At 52.5% G+C, this 17533-nt stretch overlaps 1 protein-coding gene across 3 annotated transcripts in view; it reads right to left on the bottom strand.

Moving 5' to 3' along the window:
- Positions 1–12621, bottom strand: part of CORO2A (coronin 2A) — a 43820-nt gene extending 31199 nt beyond the window's left edge. For 2 of the 3 annotated variants that reach the window (XM_029920801.1, XM_029920800.1), the window contains exon 1: positions 12354–12619. The gene's annotated coding sequence lies outside the window, so the exon portion shown is untranslated. Of the gene's footprint in view, positions 1–12353 lie in introns of all 3 variants that reach the window. The other variant, XM_029920802.1, reaches the window with a different exon arrangement.
- Positions 12622–17533: the final 4912 nt, after the last annotated feature.

The following is a 17533-nucleotide window of genomic DNA, read 5'->3' as shown; positions in this document are numbered from 1 at the left end:
CAGTCAGTTGAGTGTCCGCCTTCAGCTCAGGTCATGATCTCGCCGTTTGTGAGTTTGAGCCCCGCGTTGGGCTCTGTGCTGGCAGCTCAGAAACCTGGAGCCTGCTTTGGATGCTGTGGCTCCCTCTCTCTCTGCCCCTCCCCCAACCTCTCTAAAAAATAAATAACAAACAAAAAAAAAGACTGCTGTGGTCCCAGTGTTTACAGGACACTAAGATTTGATTAACATGAGATGTGATAGGTATGTGTTGAAGGCCCAACATTTTCGGGATTTGTTCAAGACAGACGCGAGGCACAGAGTTCTGATCCCGGGCGCTCACCGTGTCAATGGAGGGAACAGACAAACCCCCAAGAGAAGCTAACTAACAATCCCTCTCAGTCAAGAGAACCGGAAGAGTATATGTGTGCATCTCTGTGGCTGGACCCTTGGGGTGGAAACCAGCCGCCTGGCTCAGCCCTGTGCTGAGGTGACCGGGGCTCTTGGTGGGGGAGGAAGAGGTAGGCGGGGAAGAGAGGGGCGGCCCGTTGGTTTTCTCCATCAGCACAGCCCACACAGGAAAGCCTGGACACTGTTTCAGGACAACCCCCCACCCCCAGCCAGTCGGACCTCCAATACCCCCGGGGGGTATCCACGGGGAGGCAGAGGCTCCAGCAGCCAGAAGTAAAAGCAGTCCTATCTCCAGGTCCTCTCTGCCATGCTTCCCCTCCTCTGCCCCCGTCTCCCTGCCTCCAGGCCTCCGATCCTTCTGGTCCAGCACGGATGCCTCCCCGCAGGCCCACAGGAAGTACAGATTGAGCCGGAGACACAGCCAAGAAAATGCCTCTCTCCTCCTGATGAGATTAGGGCCAAAGGAGCCCCACCTCCTGACAGCTGACACTCCCCAGAGCCAGGTCCCTGTCTCGGAAGATGGCCTAACCGCCCCTGCCTCACGCCCCCCAGCTGTTCTTCGCCTCCCTCAAGCCTTGCAAAACCTGGGCAGCCTTTTCTCTGGGTAACTCCATTTCTCCCCCACCCCAGCCCAGGGCTCCTTTCCTGCCCTCATTCTGACACTGTCATTTCCCTTAAGACACACCCCAGGTCCTCTCTGGCCTTAGGAGAAAGCTCCCTGTTGGACTGGGGTTGTGGGGCCCTGCATTCCCGCCTCCACTGTCCCCCGCTGCATCTCCTCATCCCCACAGAATCCCCCTTCAGCCAAACTGGCTTATCTGCTCCCCTCTCAAAGCATAGTGTTTTCCCAGACATGCCACCTGTGCTCATGCCCCCTTCACTCTGCCTCCAACTGGATCAGCCCAGGTAAGCCCATGGTAGGCACTTGGCTGGGCTCCTAGGATGCCCTTCCTCTCATACCCACTTCCTGGGCCCAGTTCAAACAGCACAACCAGGAAGGGACACTCTCTATCCTATGAGGCTGCCCAGGGCAGGGAAAGAGGAGAATCGGGTTGCAATTCTGGACCTCCACTTGTCTCTGGGCCTCAGCATGCAGATCTGTAAAAGGGTACCCTAATATCTACCTCACAGAGTCTTGCCAAGGATTAAATGAGATAATGGCTGCAAACTATCTTAAAAACGTCTAGTACCAAGTAAGAGCTCGCCTATGGTTGCCCTCTTCCGTTCTCTGGTCCTGTGCCCATGTTCCTTCTCTATCCATTCATCCAGCCATTCACCCATCAGTCTGTCAAGTCTGAAGGGTCTTCCCCTCTGTCCACAAGCAGGCACCCAGGGGGAGACCCACCCGGCTCCTGGGCTAGCTTCCACTCATGCCACCAGCCTCCCCTGAGCCCCCTTGGACGTTTGGGGCAGGGAGCTGGGCCTGTCATTTTCATAGCAAGCGTGCTGGTCATGTTGGAGAGTCTTGATTCTGATGCCAATTTACCCCATGACCTTGAGCAAACCTCAGCCCCTCTCAGGTTCTGTGTTCTCAGGCAGGTAACACTCCTACCTTGCCCATCTGTGAGGACGTCTGCTGAGGGCTCTCCAGTCCACACGCACCAAAGCCCAGGACTGTGAGGGTGACAGAGCTGTCATCTACCAGCTATCCCAGTCCTGTGAGCGCTGGTGCCCTTCCTGCCTGGCTCCTCTGGAGACACAGAACACAGCTTCTTCCTATTTATTCCCCCAAATCAGGCCCAGACCAATACTCCATGCAGATTTATTGCCCCACAATCTCCTTATCTGAGAGTTTCGAGGTACAAGGGTCACTGGAGACTTTCTAAACCCACCTCCAGGAGGTTGAAAATCTGGAGTTTCCACTTCCTCCTCACCGTCCATTCCCCAGCAGAGCTTCTGAATTTGTCTTTGGACAGAGAGGCACACTGAGGCCCAGACAGAGAGAGTGCCCGGCTCAGGGTCCCACAGTGAGCGGAAGGCCTACAGCCCCAGTTCTGGGATGGCACCTGCCAGGGGCCTGCATTCTATTGTCAGTGGGCCCTCACCTCTGGCCCACAAGTCACCTCCCACCCTGCCCTGGGGCAGGGACGTGGGGCCCAAGGTGACTTCAACCTGCATTACTGGGGCCCTCCCAGAGCCTGACCTGTGCTGGGCACTGTGTGGGAAAAGGCAAGAATGACCCTGGCAGGGGCTTCTCTCCCTCAGGGGCTCAGGGTGACGGGAGAGCCCGACGTGTAACCAGCGAGCACGGTTCAGGGCGAATGGGACTGAGCAGGCTGCAGCAGGGAGGGAGAAATCCCAGGAGTCAGCGAGGGCCTCTGGGCAGGCCTGCTTGAGCCCAGCCTTAAAGGCTGAGTAGAGCCAGCTGAGCTCAGAGTGAAGGGAAGGTATTCCAGGTGGACGGGGTGCATGGCGTGGGAACCACAAGGGTGGAGTCTGGGGTCTGGGCAAGGGCAAGGGGGTAGTGAGGGCCAGGCCAGCAAGGTACCAGCAAGGGCTCTGAATACTGGCTAAGGACTTGACCCTGGACCATGGGAAGGTGTGGCAAGGTGAGAGATACTGCGTATTTAGGTAGTTAGAATAGTTGGCTGGAGAAAGTATTTTCTTTCCTCACTTTGGGCTTGTGTCTAAGGAAGAAATAAGTGGGTGAAGTGGGTTTTGTTTCCTGCCTGACTCCAGTTGGCTAGAGGGGCTGTGGAGCACGGTGAAGAGGAGGAGGGTGAAGATTCTGAGGCTCAGGAGGACGCACCTGGGTAGCTCAGTCTGTTAAGCATCTGACTCTTGATTTCAGCTCAGGAGATGATCTATGGTTCCTGGGTTCGAGCCCTGCGCTGTCAGTACTGAGAGCCTGCTTGGGATTCTCTTCCTCTCTCTCTCTGCCTCTCCCCTGCTTGTGTTCTCTCCCTCTCCCTCTCATCCTACGTGGGGTGGGGAAGAAATCATGCCTGATTAGGGGAGCCTGCAGATCCACTGATTTGCTGACCAGGAGTCAAAGTCAGCTCTGCCTCCACAGGTCTGAGCAATTTGAGACAGGAGCGGAGCCAGGAGGCCACGTCTCAGCAGCTGGGGTTTGACACCAGGAGATAGTTTCCTTTCTTCTCTCAACCCGTTTCCCTGTGCTAAGAGTCTCCAGATATAGCCAAGAGGCTGCCTGTTTCCTGCACACGCCTGGCCAGCCCAGTACTCCGCTTTCCAGCTCAGCTGCACACGTCGGAGGGTGCTGGGCAATTCCTTCCTGCTTCTCCCTCCCCTGCTTATTAATGTGGATATAAAAGCTCAGTCTTAATCAATTAATTCCTCCGGTGCTGGCTGCAACCGTGGCCAGGAGAGGACGGTGAGGCCAGCGTCTCCCCATTTCCAGCCTCCCTGAGCTCCCTCCAGATCATTTGTTCAGACGGGGCCTGTGGGCCAGGGCGGGCAGGAGTGAGGCCGAAGAGGACAGCAAAGACGCCAGCACCCCACGCTGAAGAGGCACATCTGGCCCAAGACTGACTCTGGTGGGACCGGTGACAGTATCTCAATTCACATTTTGCAGGAAGATTTCTAGCAGTGGGTCTCAACCTGAGAGTGCATCAGAATCATCCGGAAGGCTGAGTAACTTCCAGACTGCTGGGCCCACCCAAGAGTTTCTGATTTAGCAGTTTAGTAGTGGAACCTGAGATCCTGCATTTCTACCAAGTTCCGAGGGGACAATGATGCAGCAGGTCTGGGGACCACTCTGAGAGCCACTGCTCCACAACCCTGCTCTACAGTCTGCGCAGTCCTTCCCTTTCACTGCACAATTCATTTCCACCTTTCGGGGGTGGGGAGTGTAGGTAGGATTCACATCCGCCTAGGGGTGGCAGGGATTACCCCCCATCTCATGGACGGAACAAGCTGTGGTCAGCTCAGAGCAGCGGAGTCACTTTTCTGAGGTTACACAAATACCGGGCAGACAGCAGGACCCTGCCCTCTGAAGATCCACGAACACACAGCCACTTCCGAACGCAGGGCCACTTGGGCCTGTGATCCTTGGCTTTCTGTCTCTCACATATTCTCACTCTATAAACATGGGCTGAGGCCAGCATTCTGATGACAGCCTCACTGGACAGCAGGCATCGAGGCCAGGTGGTCAAGACACAGGCTTCAGAGTCAGAGACCCAGATATAAACCCAGATCACTTTCTCTATGTCTTGGAACCACACAGAGACTTACCTCCTCGCCAGGCTGCTATGAAATGGGGCCGAGGCCGACCAGAGCAGTTAGCCTTGCACACAGTGAGTCCTCAATAAACGGTAGCAACTTGTGGGCCCAGACAAGAGCCAGGGAGGGATTTGGGGATAGATACTCAACTTCTCTGTCTTCTCATCTGTAAACCGGGGTCAATAACGGAACCTAACTTATAAGGAAACTGTAAAGATTCAATGAGTTTATTAATTTAAAATGTCTTAAAGCCATGCTGGCATGGGGAAGCACCTACACATGGTCCTTTGTGTCAAGTATGATCATTTTAGTGCCTAATGCACACTTTTCATTAATACACGTCAGCAAAACCATGAAAGAATACTGTAGGCTATTGTGATGCCAAAATTTAAAAATCAGGGGCGCCTGACTTAGTTAAGCATCTGACTTCGGCTCAGGTCATGATCTCACAGTTTGGGAGTTCAAGCCCCACGTTGGGCTCTGTGCTGACAGCTTAGAACCTGAAGCCTGCCTCAAATTCTGCGTCTCCTTTTGTCTCTGCCCTTCCCCCACTCACACTCTGTTCTCTCCCTTTCTCTCTCTCAAAAATAAATAAACATTAAAAAAATTAAAAATAGGGGCACCTGGGTGGCTCAGTCGGTTAAGCGTCCGCTTTCAGCTCAGGTCATGATCTCATGGTTCGTGGGTGTGAGCCCTGTGTTGGGCTCTGTGCCGACAGCTAGCTCAGAGCCTGGAGACTGCTTCAGATTCTGTTTCTCTCTCTCTCTGACCCTCCCTTGCTTGTGCTGTCTCTGTCTCTCAAAAAATAAAAAAACATTAAAAAAATTAAAATTAAAACCACAGTGGTGCTGGTTGTACAACGGTGTGAATGTACTTCATCTCACAGAGCTAAAACTGGTTGCAATGGTAAATTTTATGCCATGCATATTCTGCCACAATAAAAAAAAAAGGAAGAAAAGAGCTGGCATCACCTAGGCATCACGGCCCAGCTCTCCAGTGCACCTTGGACCAGTTCCACCTCTGCTTCTGCTATACCTTCCCTGGCGGGGGGTGGGGGTGCTGATCCTCCTGCCCCAGCAGAGGGCCCCCCTTTCACTCCTGGCCCATCAGGGCAGAAGCGGTGCTGTAGGGTGCCTCACGGCACTCCCCGGTGCTCTCAGGAAGGGCCTGGAGGACCATTCCCCGATCAGAGGGGAGGCTCTTCCCATCCTCTTCCCTCTGCTCACTGTCCCTGTGCGGACCCAGCTCCAGCTGCTCCTGGCGAAGGAAAAGCCCTTGAGGGAGCAGTGCCTGCTAACCGGGGCTCCCTCCAGCTTCAGCTCTGAGCTCCGCTCTGTGCAGGGGAGGTACACAGCCATTCTGAGACCAGGGGCCCCACGCCAGTCTGCTCTGCCACCATTTGCCGTGTGACCCTACTCAAGTCATTGTCCCTCTCTGGGCCCTGGTGCTCCGTCTGTACAACGGGAATGTGCATCCCTGCCTGCCACCCTCCTGAGGCTTTAGGGAGGCTCTGCAGGCGGAATGAAGGCAAAGGAGTTCTGTTTCTTTATTGCACAATGGGACCACATGGAGAGGCAGCAGAGATGGTGACAGACATGGTCGGGGCCCACCCGCCAGGCTCGAACACCGGTCTCACCACACACCCAGCTGGGACCCCGTGGGCAGGCTCGTCAACCTCTCCAGGCCTCAGGTTTCGCCATTGCGACGTGGAAGGGTAATAGGAAATGAGTTCGTATCTGACAAGCACTCAGAACACTGCCTGGCACATGGCAAATTCAAGATAAATTCAAAATAAGTAATAATAGTAACTTCTCCTGAGTGCTCACTGTGAGCTGGGCACTGTTCTAAGGTATTTAACTGTATTAAGGGATTGAAATGAACATTTAGCAAAAATGACAGGTGAACGGGGCTTACAGACTAAACCAGAAGCACAAAGTGTCCATGTCCTTTCTTTCTCCTCTAAGTGGCAATACTTAAAGATCTAAAGATTTGGGGGTGGAGGGGATCACCTGTGCTGGGTGATACCCAAACCCCCTTAACAGGCTGGAAACAGAGAAAGCCTTGTATTCCTCCCCCTGCCACTTCGTGCTGATTTAGAGCCTAAAGCTCTAATTCTTATCTAATCTAATTCTTAGCCAGGCACACTAACTCCCTCTCTCAAATGATCTTATTACATTGGGAGAAAAAACAGATAAAATATTTCAAGACTGCCCAGTGTCAGGGACCCAGGGAGGTATCCAGCCCAGCTCTGTCCCCCTGTCTGAAAAGTCTGAGAGTCTTGGCTTGTGCCATTCTAGTGATGGAAAGCTCACTCCTTCCGGGGACAGAGCAACTCAACTGTTAGACTTCCTCCTTCTACAGAGAGGAAATCCTCAATTTCCCCTACTGCCCTGCTTCCATCCCTTGAGCCCCACCAATCACATCCTTTGCCTTTGCCCCACGACAACCCTTCAGAGATCTGAGGCTCCTGACCACGAGCCTCCGGGATGGTTCCACCCGGGTCGGGGAGTTCTTTGTGTGACTACGTTTCCTAACTTCTCCCCGTGTTGGTCACCTCCCCATTATGCTCCTATGAGGAGCTCCCCATCTCTTACCCAGGTTGGAGCCCAGACTACTAAAACCCTCCAGATGGGGGCTGAGAACCACTCGGTAGAGCAGGTCCCCCCCAAAGATCCCAGATTCGCTTCTTAGAAGGGTAGCACTGGCCAGACCCCAAGAGCTCATGGGGTGCAGAAAGAGAAACTGAGTCAGCTTGCCCAGGGCCATCCATACAGGGAAGAACCAGGATCGGGATTCAGATTCCTGCCACCCTAGCCCAGGAGAGTCCTCCAAGACATGAAACAAAGTTTCCTTTGATCCTGTGTCTGGATACCGCACCAAATATTATTTCTTATCCGTGTTGCTGACCTCAGAGGGACAAATTCCAAGGATGGCTGGGGAAGAAAAATCGAATTGTGAGGCTGGGGTGGGGGTGGGGGGGTCATTCACCCTAGCTGGACCCTCCTGGAGGCGAGACCTTTGGAAGGTGGGCTGTACTCCTCCAGAGTGTGGTTTAGGTTAAGAAAGATGGGGCGCCTTAGGTTCAAAAGAAAAGACAGACCCCCAAATCTTTGCTGTGAGAAAGGTCAACACGGCAGCAGCCCCCACAGTGGGAAAGGTAAATCGGGGCACATCGACTCACCCTACATTTTCTGTGACTCCAGCTGGAGACAGACCCTGTGCTGGCCTCTGTGGGCTCAAAGGTAGCCATGGGGTCGCTGCCCTGGGAATGTGTAGAGAAATGGAGAAATCACACCCCACTTGAACAAAGTTTGATCACATATGCGGTGGTTTGTCAGAAGAGGCAGCTGCATAGAAAAGGACCAGGAGGCTACAGCAAGGGGGACTTTTTTTTTTAATCATATGCTCCTTCCAAAGAGAAAAAAAAAATGCGTCCCCCCCACACCTGCCAATATTTCATATTATATGCAAGTAACTATCATTGGGAGCTGCGAGGCATAGCATGAACATGAAGCGAGATTCATCATTAACCAGAGTGACTGTAAGTTTCAAATAACGTTTCTCTAGTTTAAAAACATCGTGAGATGACTTCTTATCAGACTTGATTAGCTTGTCCTTGTTTCTTTCCTCTAGTGGCTGCCGATGCGATCTTGCTGGAAACCCAAGGGTGAACTTCTTGTCTACTCTTACCAGGATTATCAGAACCACTAACGACCAGCCCACCACTCAGCTAGGAATCTTCCAAAACCACTTGCCCATTTTGTGAGGATTCATTTATTAGAACTGGTTAATATAATCCATAAATCCAATCCGGATTAATTACTCTGGATTAACCTGGATAAATTAATTGTAATAAACTGCTGAAAACAAATCAAAAGGTAGGGGTGTCCTTGCCATCCTTTCTCAGAGGGCTTTCCCCCGTCTCTCCAGAGACTTCTGGAGACATGAAGCATGAGGCTCTCTGACACTCTGCATGGTGTCAGCAGGTCTGTACGTGGCAAACACGAGCAAAGCTGAATGATTTTCTTGTTAGATATTATTTTTTTCCTGCACCCCAATGAGCGTGCATACCTCACTTTGGAGGCCACCAGGACAGAAGCCGGGGAAACTCTCAAGAGAGGATTTTCAGGCTGCATAGGACGGCAAAGATCATCTAGTCTAACCTCCCTTTTCAGATGAGGATACAAGGATTCAGGAAGGGATCTAACTTGTCCAATGTCACCTGGCTGGTCGGTAGCAGATCCCAGGAAGAACGCAAATCTCTAGATCTTGATGCTAAAACCGGCTGCTTCCCTGTCCTGGCTGCAGTCCTGCCTCTTACTGGGCCGCTCACAGGTCCCTGCACCTCTCAGCCCTCTGTGGCTCTGTCCCCCGTGCCACAAATCACCTGCTGGCTCTGAGGGTGGCTGTGGGTGGCATGGAGGCGCGTGTCCCAGCAAAGTTACACATGCTAGCAGAATGGAGGGACGTGGAGCTATCGGCAGGCCACAGCTCCAGGAGTTACTCTGCCTCACTCTGAAGCCTTGGTTTCTATCTGTAAAATGGGACCAGTCAAACCCAGCTCACAGACTGCTGTTTGGGTACCCAGAAGGGCCTGTTGACACCTGCGCAGGCTGGGAGGCGGCTCTTGAGGGGCGTTACTGCCGTCCTTACACCCTGGAGGTCTTGTGTAGGGGCGTGAGATCTGGTGCTCCCAGAGCCTGAGAATTCTGCCTTTGACTGCTGGCCGCGGCCCCGGTTACGCAGGACTGGGAGCCTCTGCAGCCCAGTGGCGCCCCAGGGGCCTGGTGTGGTGGCGGGCAGCTGTGGATATGGGTCCTGGGCCTTCTGGGGCATGCCTGAAATCCTCCCCTGCTCCTATCCTCCATCTCCCATCTCCTCCTTGCCTCCTCCAGGCTGTTCTAACCCCGTCACCTGCCTTCCCCTAAGCCGAGGCCCCTGGGGCTACCACGAGCTGGAAGCATTCCCCTACTCCAAAACCTTCCAGGGCTTCTCAGTTGGGCATTCAAGGCCGAGATCTGGCCTAGCCACAAACCAGGAAGAGAGGTGGGCGAGGTAGGGGAGAGAAAACGGGGAGACAAGGGCAATAGGCCTGGGTGCAGACAAAACGGGGGTGCCTTTTCTATAGAGAACTGAAAAACAGTAATAAGACCTACTAAAAGTCTGACTTTTTATTATCATGATATGCCTGCAACTCTAAACAGTGTCAATGAAAAAAATGCTCCTCCCTGCCAGGGCAGGTTGCTCCCACCCACCGGCCCTTGGCAACCGGCCAGTACCCAGTACTATTCCCTAGACTGAGCCAAACGGACCGTATGTTCGCCACATCCCCAGTAGGCTCAGTGTCCGTCCCTTCGCCAGCCCTCAGCCTGCACTGCTTCTTTTGCCAATAAGGCCCTCCCTCCTCTCTGCACGTTCAGCTGCTACAAGGCTCAGCTTAGCCGCTCTTTCAGAGTCTCCCTGCACACCCTCCCCCCTCCTTGGCCATGACCCCCCGCCTAGGCCTCCTGACCCCCAGCGTAGGCTGTAGATGGCAGCAGTCTCCCCATGGAAGATGAGGAAAGGAACCACGCTCTGAAATCTGGAACCCGCAGTAAATCCAGCCACACCTGGAGAGCCACGTCCTCGCTGTGTGACCTCAGACAAGTCCCAGATCCTCTCCAGCCTCAGTTTCCCCCCATACAAGGACCACATCATCTCCAAATGACCTTCTTTCCTTGTCCTCAGTCATGCCTTCTCTTGGCCACACCTTGCACTTTGTCATCACGTGAAAATGTTCCACCTGCTTCCATAGTAAGGACTTCACGCGCCCCCTTTGCTGACCACACAACCTCCCCACCTCAGCCTCCTTTCACCTGCCAGATGTGAGCAGGCCATTGTTGGCACCCCTGTTAGATCGATAAAACAGGTTCAGACCCAAGGAGAGAGCCCAGGACCACAGACCGCTCTCCAGGGGGACTGAAGCCATTCGGCGCTGCTTCGACTCTGCCACCAAGCTTGGATCCAGCTTTTCTGAAAGACCAGCTCTAGGGATGGCATCTGGGCCATGGGACATCCACCTGCCATGATGCCTGCTTCCTGTGCCCCGGTAACCTGGTACGCGGCCCCACAGCCTGCACCCGAGAGATGACCCATCACTAGCCCCAATCTACTTCCCCCGCATCTGCTCCTCTCTCCTCCCACTGGCGCCATGGCCCATCACCTCACCCTCACCCTGAAACCTTTGCCCGCTGACTACTTCCCCCATTATCTGGCACAACTCCGGTGCTGGACAAACCAGGAGACCCACCTAGGGCTGGGGGGAAAAAACAGACAAAATGCAAACCAGGACAGGAAGTGCCAAATGGGGTGACGGTTTCCCAGATACAGCTCTCTCTCTTCCTTCCGCACGTCATGTGAGGGCGAAGGTGCAGCCAGGCAAGTCAGATCCTGGGGGTCACCTGTGTGGCCTCCTCCTCGCTGTATTCAGCCAATCCATCACTAATGCCCTCTCTCTCCGAACACCTTTTATACCATCCCCTTTGCTCCACTCCCACTGCTACCAGCCGCTCTCACCTGCACACTTAGTCTTACCAACCAACCATCTGCCCCCAATCTTTTCAAAAGATGTCGATCGGAGCATGCCACTCCATGGCCATCACTCCAGGACCAAAGGGTCTGGCTCACGCCACCCCTCCAGCCTCCTCTGCCCAGGAATCAGAGCTGGAGATGCTCAGTGCTTTTAATTCCTCAAAGGTCCATTCCGTTCCGCCCAGGGCTGTCTCTTCTGTCCAGCACCCTCCCCTTCCCACCTCTACCCGATTACTCCCTATTCATCCTTCCCTTAGAATAGCCTTATGCAGTGATGCTGAGTTACACACATTCTCTGCTCTGCAAGCTTTGATGCCCTCTCTTCTCCCTCATGCACTTGTTCCCGGTTTTGTGGGACCTTAGGGTTCCTGCCCTTCTCCTATGGCCGGGAAGCCTACCTGGGCAAGACCTATGTCTGTTTTGCTCTGCTCTGTATCCCTAGCACTCAGTAATCAATTCATGAATAAAGGTCTCATTCAAAAAAGTTAATTGAAAAATAACTTCATAGGAAATGAATGAATGGGCCTCTAGGATAATCTGTGATCTCATGCATCCCCCTGTCCTCCACCCCTTCCCCTGGCAGTGCCTCAGCCCACCTCCACTAGGTCCCCGAGGCTCATGGTTGTTCCCCCTTCCATGGGAAAGGGCTGTGATTGGGTCATGAAATACTCATGAGCTCTTAAATCAAGGGGTGTGCGGTAAGTGGAAGCTGCCTGCCCCTGCTGGACTTGACTGGAGGCCTGCTAATAGACCAGATGTCCTCTGAGACCCAGAAGGATGTACTTCCCTAACCTCAGTGGGCTCCAGACATCACAATAAACAACAATGAACACGTGCTGGGCATTTTACGGTTCAAAAGCACTTCTATGCTCTTTATCCAATGTTGACCCGCACAACCACCCTAAAAATTAGATAAAGCAGGTATTTACGTTTGACCCATTTTACAGACTAAGCTGAGGCTCAGAGAGGTGGGCCATTTACCCCATGATCTTCTTTGCTTCCCTCCCCTCCAGAGTCTGGCTGACTCTACTCCCACTAACGAACCAGCTCAGACATCACCTCTTCCGGGAGCCTTCCCCACCTCCAGCCCCACCCCAGGCGAGGTCAGATGCCCCTCTCTGAGGGCCCGCAGCTCCTGGGTTTCCAGGAGGGGGGAAATATTCTCCTCACTTCATGGGTGAGAACAAGGGGCATAAAGAAGGGACAGGACTTGCCTACAGAGCACGGTCCTGGCCAGGTCAGGTCTCCCTCCTCAGAGGCGTGGCTTCTTTCGTTTCACTGGGTCTTTTGTTGTCTGCAATCTTGGACTCCAAGGCACTGCCCGAGGTTCATTTCCGCCTCCTCGTGCACTGGCTGGGCCTTACCTGGTTCAGCCAGGTGTGAAGGGGAGTGTCATGGAGGGGGCTCTGGCTGGAGCAGGCTTGATCCCCCAGCCCCAGCCCACACCCTGGAGAAGCCTTAGGAACAGCAACAGGACTTGGCCATCTATTGAGCACCTCCGTGTGCCTGCACTTTCCACCTGCACCTCACTTCATCCTGCAGCTGGCACCATTGTGATGCCATTCTGCAGGTAGGGCGGGTGGGCAAGCCCCTGGCCCAAGGCTCAGCTGTTAGCTGTGCTGGGACTGGATGCCAGGACTGCACCCCTCGCAGCAGGCGGCTCCAGGAGTGTGCTGGCACCGGGGCCAGAAAGAAATGCACAGTCAGAGTACACGAGACAACTCCCAGGGGGCCTGCAGGCTCGGCACAGCCCCAGCCTCTCCCTCCCCACCCAGGGCCGGCTGGAGGGATGAGACTCTGGAGCTCAGGGAACACGGGCCTGCCCTGGCAGTCCTGGGCACTCCCTCTGGGCAGGTCATGCATGCCCCTTGCCAGCCCCCTGCAAGCTCTGGGCTCAAGGCCAGGCTGAAAGCAGCGGACACATCAACCCTGCACCAGTTCTCAGCATCCTATGTCTTATTAGAATGGGACCTCACATATCTGCTCCCACCTGCGTGAGGGATGCTGAGCAAGGCCCTGGCTTTCACTGGGCCTCACTTTCCCTATCTGTGAAACGAAGCCAGGGTGGGGCGAGTGGGGGGTGTCTGCGTCTCAATGGAACCCACCAACTGACATTCCAGGGAGCACAATGCAGTGATTAAGGCCCTGGACACTGGAGCCAGATGACATGGGTTCAAATGTCAGACTCTGTGCAAACTGCCCAACCTCTCTGGGGCCCAGTGTCCTCGTCTGTAAAATGGGGATAGTAGTAGAAAAAAGACAAGTAAATACACCAAAATATTTATATTGATTATCTGAGATGAAAAGAGAAGATATGGGTAATTTATTTTCTGTTTTCTTTTTTTTCTAAATTCTCCACTACCATTAAGTATTTATAATAGAAAAAACCAAATATACTTTCTTTGTAAATTAACTTTATTATGCCCATTTCAAACAGGAGTAATAATCATGAGAGTATCTATCCTCCACATGCTTTGAGGATTGAATGAGTCACCGTAGTCAAATTTTAAATGGTGCCCAGAACATGAGAAGTGCTATTTATTAAATAAGCCTGAGGCCAGCCTGGCTTCCTCCTCCTCCTCCTCCTGCTCGCCGGGGCTGGATCCCCTCTCACTCCCAGCCCTGAGCTTGGCGGATCCTCTGCCCCTACAGTCACTGGTTCAGTGCCCAACTCATCACCCCAGGTCTGGATTATTCCCACAGCCTTCTCTCTGCACCCCAGAAGAATTGCACTGACACGCAAATTTGGCCCTGCCCTTGCCTAGGCCTCCCCTGGCTCCTCACAGTCCTCTACTAAAACGTCTAGCACCTCGGTGGGACACTGTCTTAGCAAGCCACTTATTGTCTCTGTACCTGTGTATTCTTAACTGACAAAGAGGAGTAAAAGAGAATCCCCACCCCCACTTTGAGGCACCTGGCTGGCCCAGTCAGGAGAGCATGTGACTCTTGACTTCTGGGTCGTGAGTTTGAGCCCCACTGTTGGCACAGGGTTTACTTAGGCTTATTTATTTATCAATAACCCCCTCACACACTTAGAGGATTCCATGATGTACAGGGTGGGGCCCACAACCTGACCACCCGTGGCGCCTCTTATCAGTCTCCTCTGTGTTCTCAGTCACTCTGTTCTAGCCTTCTCTTCTCTGAACACACCAGGCATGGTCCTACCTCAGGGCTTTTGCACTGGCCGTTCCCTCCACCTGGATGGCTCCTCCTCCAGAAATCAGCCCAGCTCACTTTCTCACCTCCTTCCAGACTTTGCCCCAAAGTTACCTTCTCAGTGGTCCCCCAGGCCACCCTAACTTAAACTTGCAGCCCCCTCCTTCCGTTCCCCGTCACACACCTGAGACACACTCCTGTGTCTTACATGTTCCATCCCTCTTACCACCTTCCGCTTATGTTCGTTGTGTCTTTTTTTCTGTATTAGATTTTAAGTTTCTTTAGGACAGATTTTTTTGGGTCTCTTTTATTTACTATCAAGACTTCTGCCCCCACCCCAGAGAGTACCTAGCACAAGGTGGGTGCTTAATAAAAGAACTGTTGAATAACTAAATGAATGAATGTAAACCACTTAGGAGAGAATCAGGCCGGTGGTAAGTCAGTAAATACTAGCCGTTATTATTCTTATTGTTATTATTGATTCTTCAAGGCAAGGTTCCCATGCCCTTCCTCTTGGACTTCTCCAAACTCATAGTCACACTTTCCTAGTCTCCACTGCACCCTGCCAATCTCTCAATTATGGTAGGGAGCACAGTGCTCTTTAATTATACCTTTTTCCATTTAAGCTGAAGTGAATGAAATTGCCATGTCTTTTAAGTCAAAAACAGTCAGATATCGGCCATTTCACATAGTTCAACTTGATATATTTCTCATGGCAGCCTGCGGGACTCCTGGGGGCACCTCAAGGCCCAGCATTCAGCAGGTGCCCGATAAATGTTTGTTCACAAAAGTGAAGTCACCTGTTCCTGGCCCTCCATACTAGGTACGACTGCAAATACCTCCCATCCAGTCTGAAGCAGAGCAGGGACAGCCTATAGACTTAAAATAGCAAACAGAGGATCTTGCTGCATTATTTCCTGGGCCCCCTGAAAAACCTTTGTCACCTATTATCTGGCAAAGAAAATAAAAACAAAGCTACACTACATTTTAAAACAATCCAGGTTCTGGTCATTCGGAACTAACAAAAGTCTAAGGATGGATGAAGCCCCATCCCAGTGAAAAAAGGCTAGCTGCTTGTCTCTAAGGGGATTCATTTAATGATGGGGAAGGAAGGCTAGAACATTCTTTGGTTGTCACCATGTTCACTGTTCCAATACAGGATTCAGTTACAGAAATCTGTTAGGTCCAGAGGCGGGTTGGGAGAGCCAAAAGAAATTCAGCCATCACTGAATCTACCCCATTTCACAGATGGGGAAAGTGAGGTCCAGAAAGGGAGAGGAACTGACCCAAGGTCACACAGACACCAAGAGTTCATCTTGGTGTCTATGCCTGCTGACGTTAGTCTTGTGGTCTTTCCTCTGGACCACACTGCTTTTATGTTGGCCAGATTCCGGCAATATAAGCTCTAGTACTACTATTTTTTACACTGTACTTTTCAAATGAAATGTTTATTAAACCTCAGATAAAACACCAAGAGCTCCACTATAAGAAAACTTGTTATAAATATCCGCACTACATTTATCTCTCTATATCGTTACTTCCTTGGGGGTAAAGTCCTCAAAGTAGAAGTCTAGGGGCAAAGGGCAGTTAGAATCATTTTCACAGACTTTTGTAACAGGTTGCCAGATTGCCCTGCAAAATTACATGCTGCTGGAGAATCCCCACAGAGAGGTTTAACCTTTTGCATTTCGTTTTTGCTAATTTTATAGGAATAAATACAGACTGCTTGCACTTACTATATGCATGGTGTGTGTTTCCTAACAAGTAAACAAATACTTTGGTCTTATAGTCAGGATCCCTGGGCTTGGCTGCTGGTTTGTTGTGTGAACTTTGACAAGTCACATCCCCTCTGGCGCTAGGGGATGCCTATCTAGACAATGAGGGGTTTGGAGAGATGATTTCTTACGATCCCTTTCAGCCTGGAGATTCCACAATTCCATTGTACATTTTCAAGTATTAGTACAGGATGACTTTCTAATAGCCAGAATCTGCCATGCCCCTAAATCAGGCCAAAATGGGTGCCTCTTTGCAGTAATTGAGTAGGAAAACTGAGCCCAGATCATGCATCCCTAGAGATGTCAGGACACTTAGGTAGCACTTAAGTGTGTGCATTGGAGCTACGTTCAAGTGACAGCACATATACTTTGTCCGTTTTTATGAGGGGGTAATAATACTCATTTGTGGTCTAGCTCCAGGTTCTGTGAGGCTCCACCATGACCAGAAGGCACAGTCACGGTCACTCTCAGTCAGCCTGAGAATCCCAGACTTGCAGTCAAAGGTAGCTCAGCCCCAGCAAGTGCTCATCCAGCCTCTGCTCACATACCTCTGATGACACAGAGCTCACCACTTGCCGAGGCAGCCCCTCCCTGCTTTGGGCAGTAGGAAAGCTCTTGGGTGGGGGCAGGTCACCAAGTGGACAAGAAAGGCCAGAAGGCCCAGACCTGGTTCTCAGAAACGACTCCTTCAGTCAGAGTAGGCAACAGGAGATGGGGAAGAGGCCGTGTAAGCAGGCAGGGCCTGGAGAGGGGCTCCTCTGGCCCCTCCTCTCACTCCAGACCTCTCAGGCAGCTGCTAACCCAAAGTGCTCTGGAAGTGCAGGAAATGCAGGGGACACATTCCAGTCCTGATGTAGGTGGGTTCTGAGCAAGCCCCAGGCTACTGCTTGCTCTGGGGTAGACACCTCAGCTCCTGCCTCTTGCCTCTGCGCCCTTTGGCTCTGGCAACAAAAAGAGTGCTGGGCCTGGGGCTGCACAGCCTGGAAGTGAGCAGATTTTTAAGGGACCAGATAATAGCCCCAGGGTGGAGGAAGAGGAGTAAGATGTGGTCCCTACGCCCAGAGCAGGACCAGAAGCTCCCTGCTGTTTACAGCAAGTGAGATCCCCATCATAAGAGGTGTGCAATGGGGTAGCAAGACCTTCCAGAGGGGATCTTACTGAGCCACTGATCAGAGGCCAGAGATCTTTTTTACCCAGGGAGCCCTCACACACATACTCTGTCCCAGACCCAACCCCACCCAGACACAGCTCACTTGGCACTGTCGCGCCTCTGAGGTGCCCCCACACACCGACGTTAACCAGCCCTATCTGCCTGGTGGGGCAATGGAAGCGGGAAGAGGACGCGCCACTCCATTCTCTAAATCCACGTTGGTTCATGGGTCTAGGCCAGGCAAGTCTGCAGCGGATGGTCCCATCACCCCCAACGGAGGCCTCCCTCAACAAGGCTGGCTTGGAGGGCCCAC

The sequence above is a fragment of the Suricata suricatta genome, chromosome 13, assembly GCF_006229205.1.
Source record: "Suricata suricatta isolate VVHF042 chromosome 13, meerkat_22Aug2017_6uvM2_HiC, whole genome shotgun sequence".
NCBI classification, from domain to species: domain Eukaryota; kingdom Metazoa; phylum Chordata; class Mammalia; order Carnivora; family Herpestidae; genus Suricata; species Suricata suricatta.
This window is presented reverse-complemented; position numbering and strand designations above follow the sequence as displayed.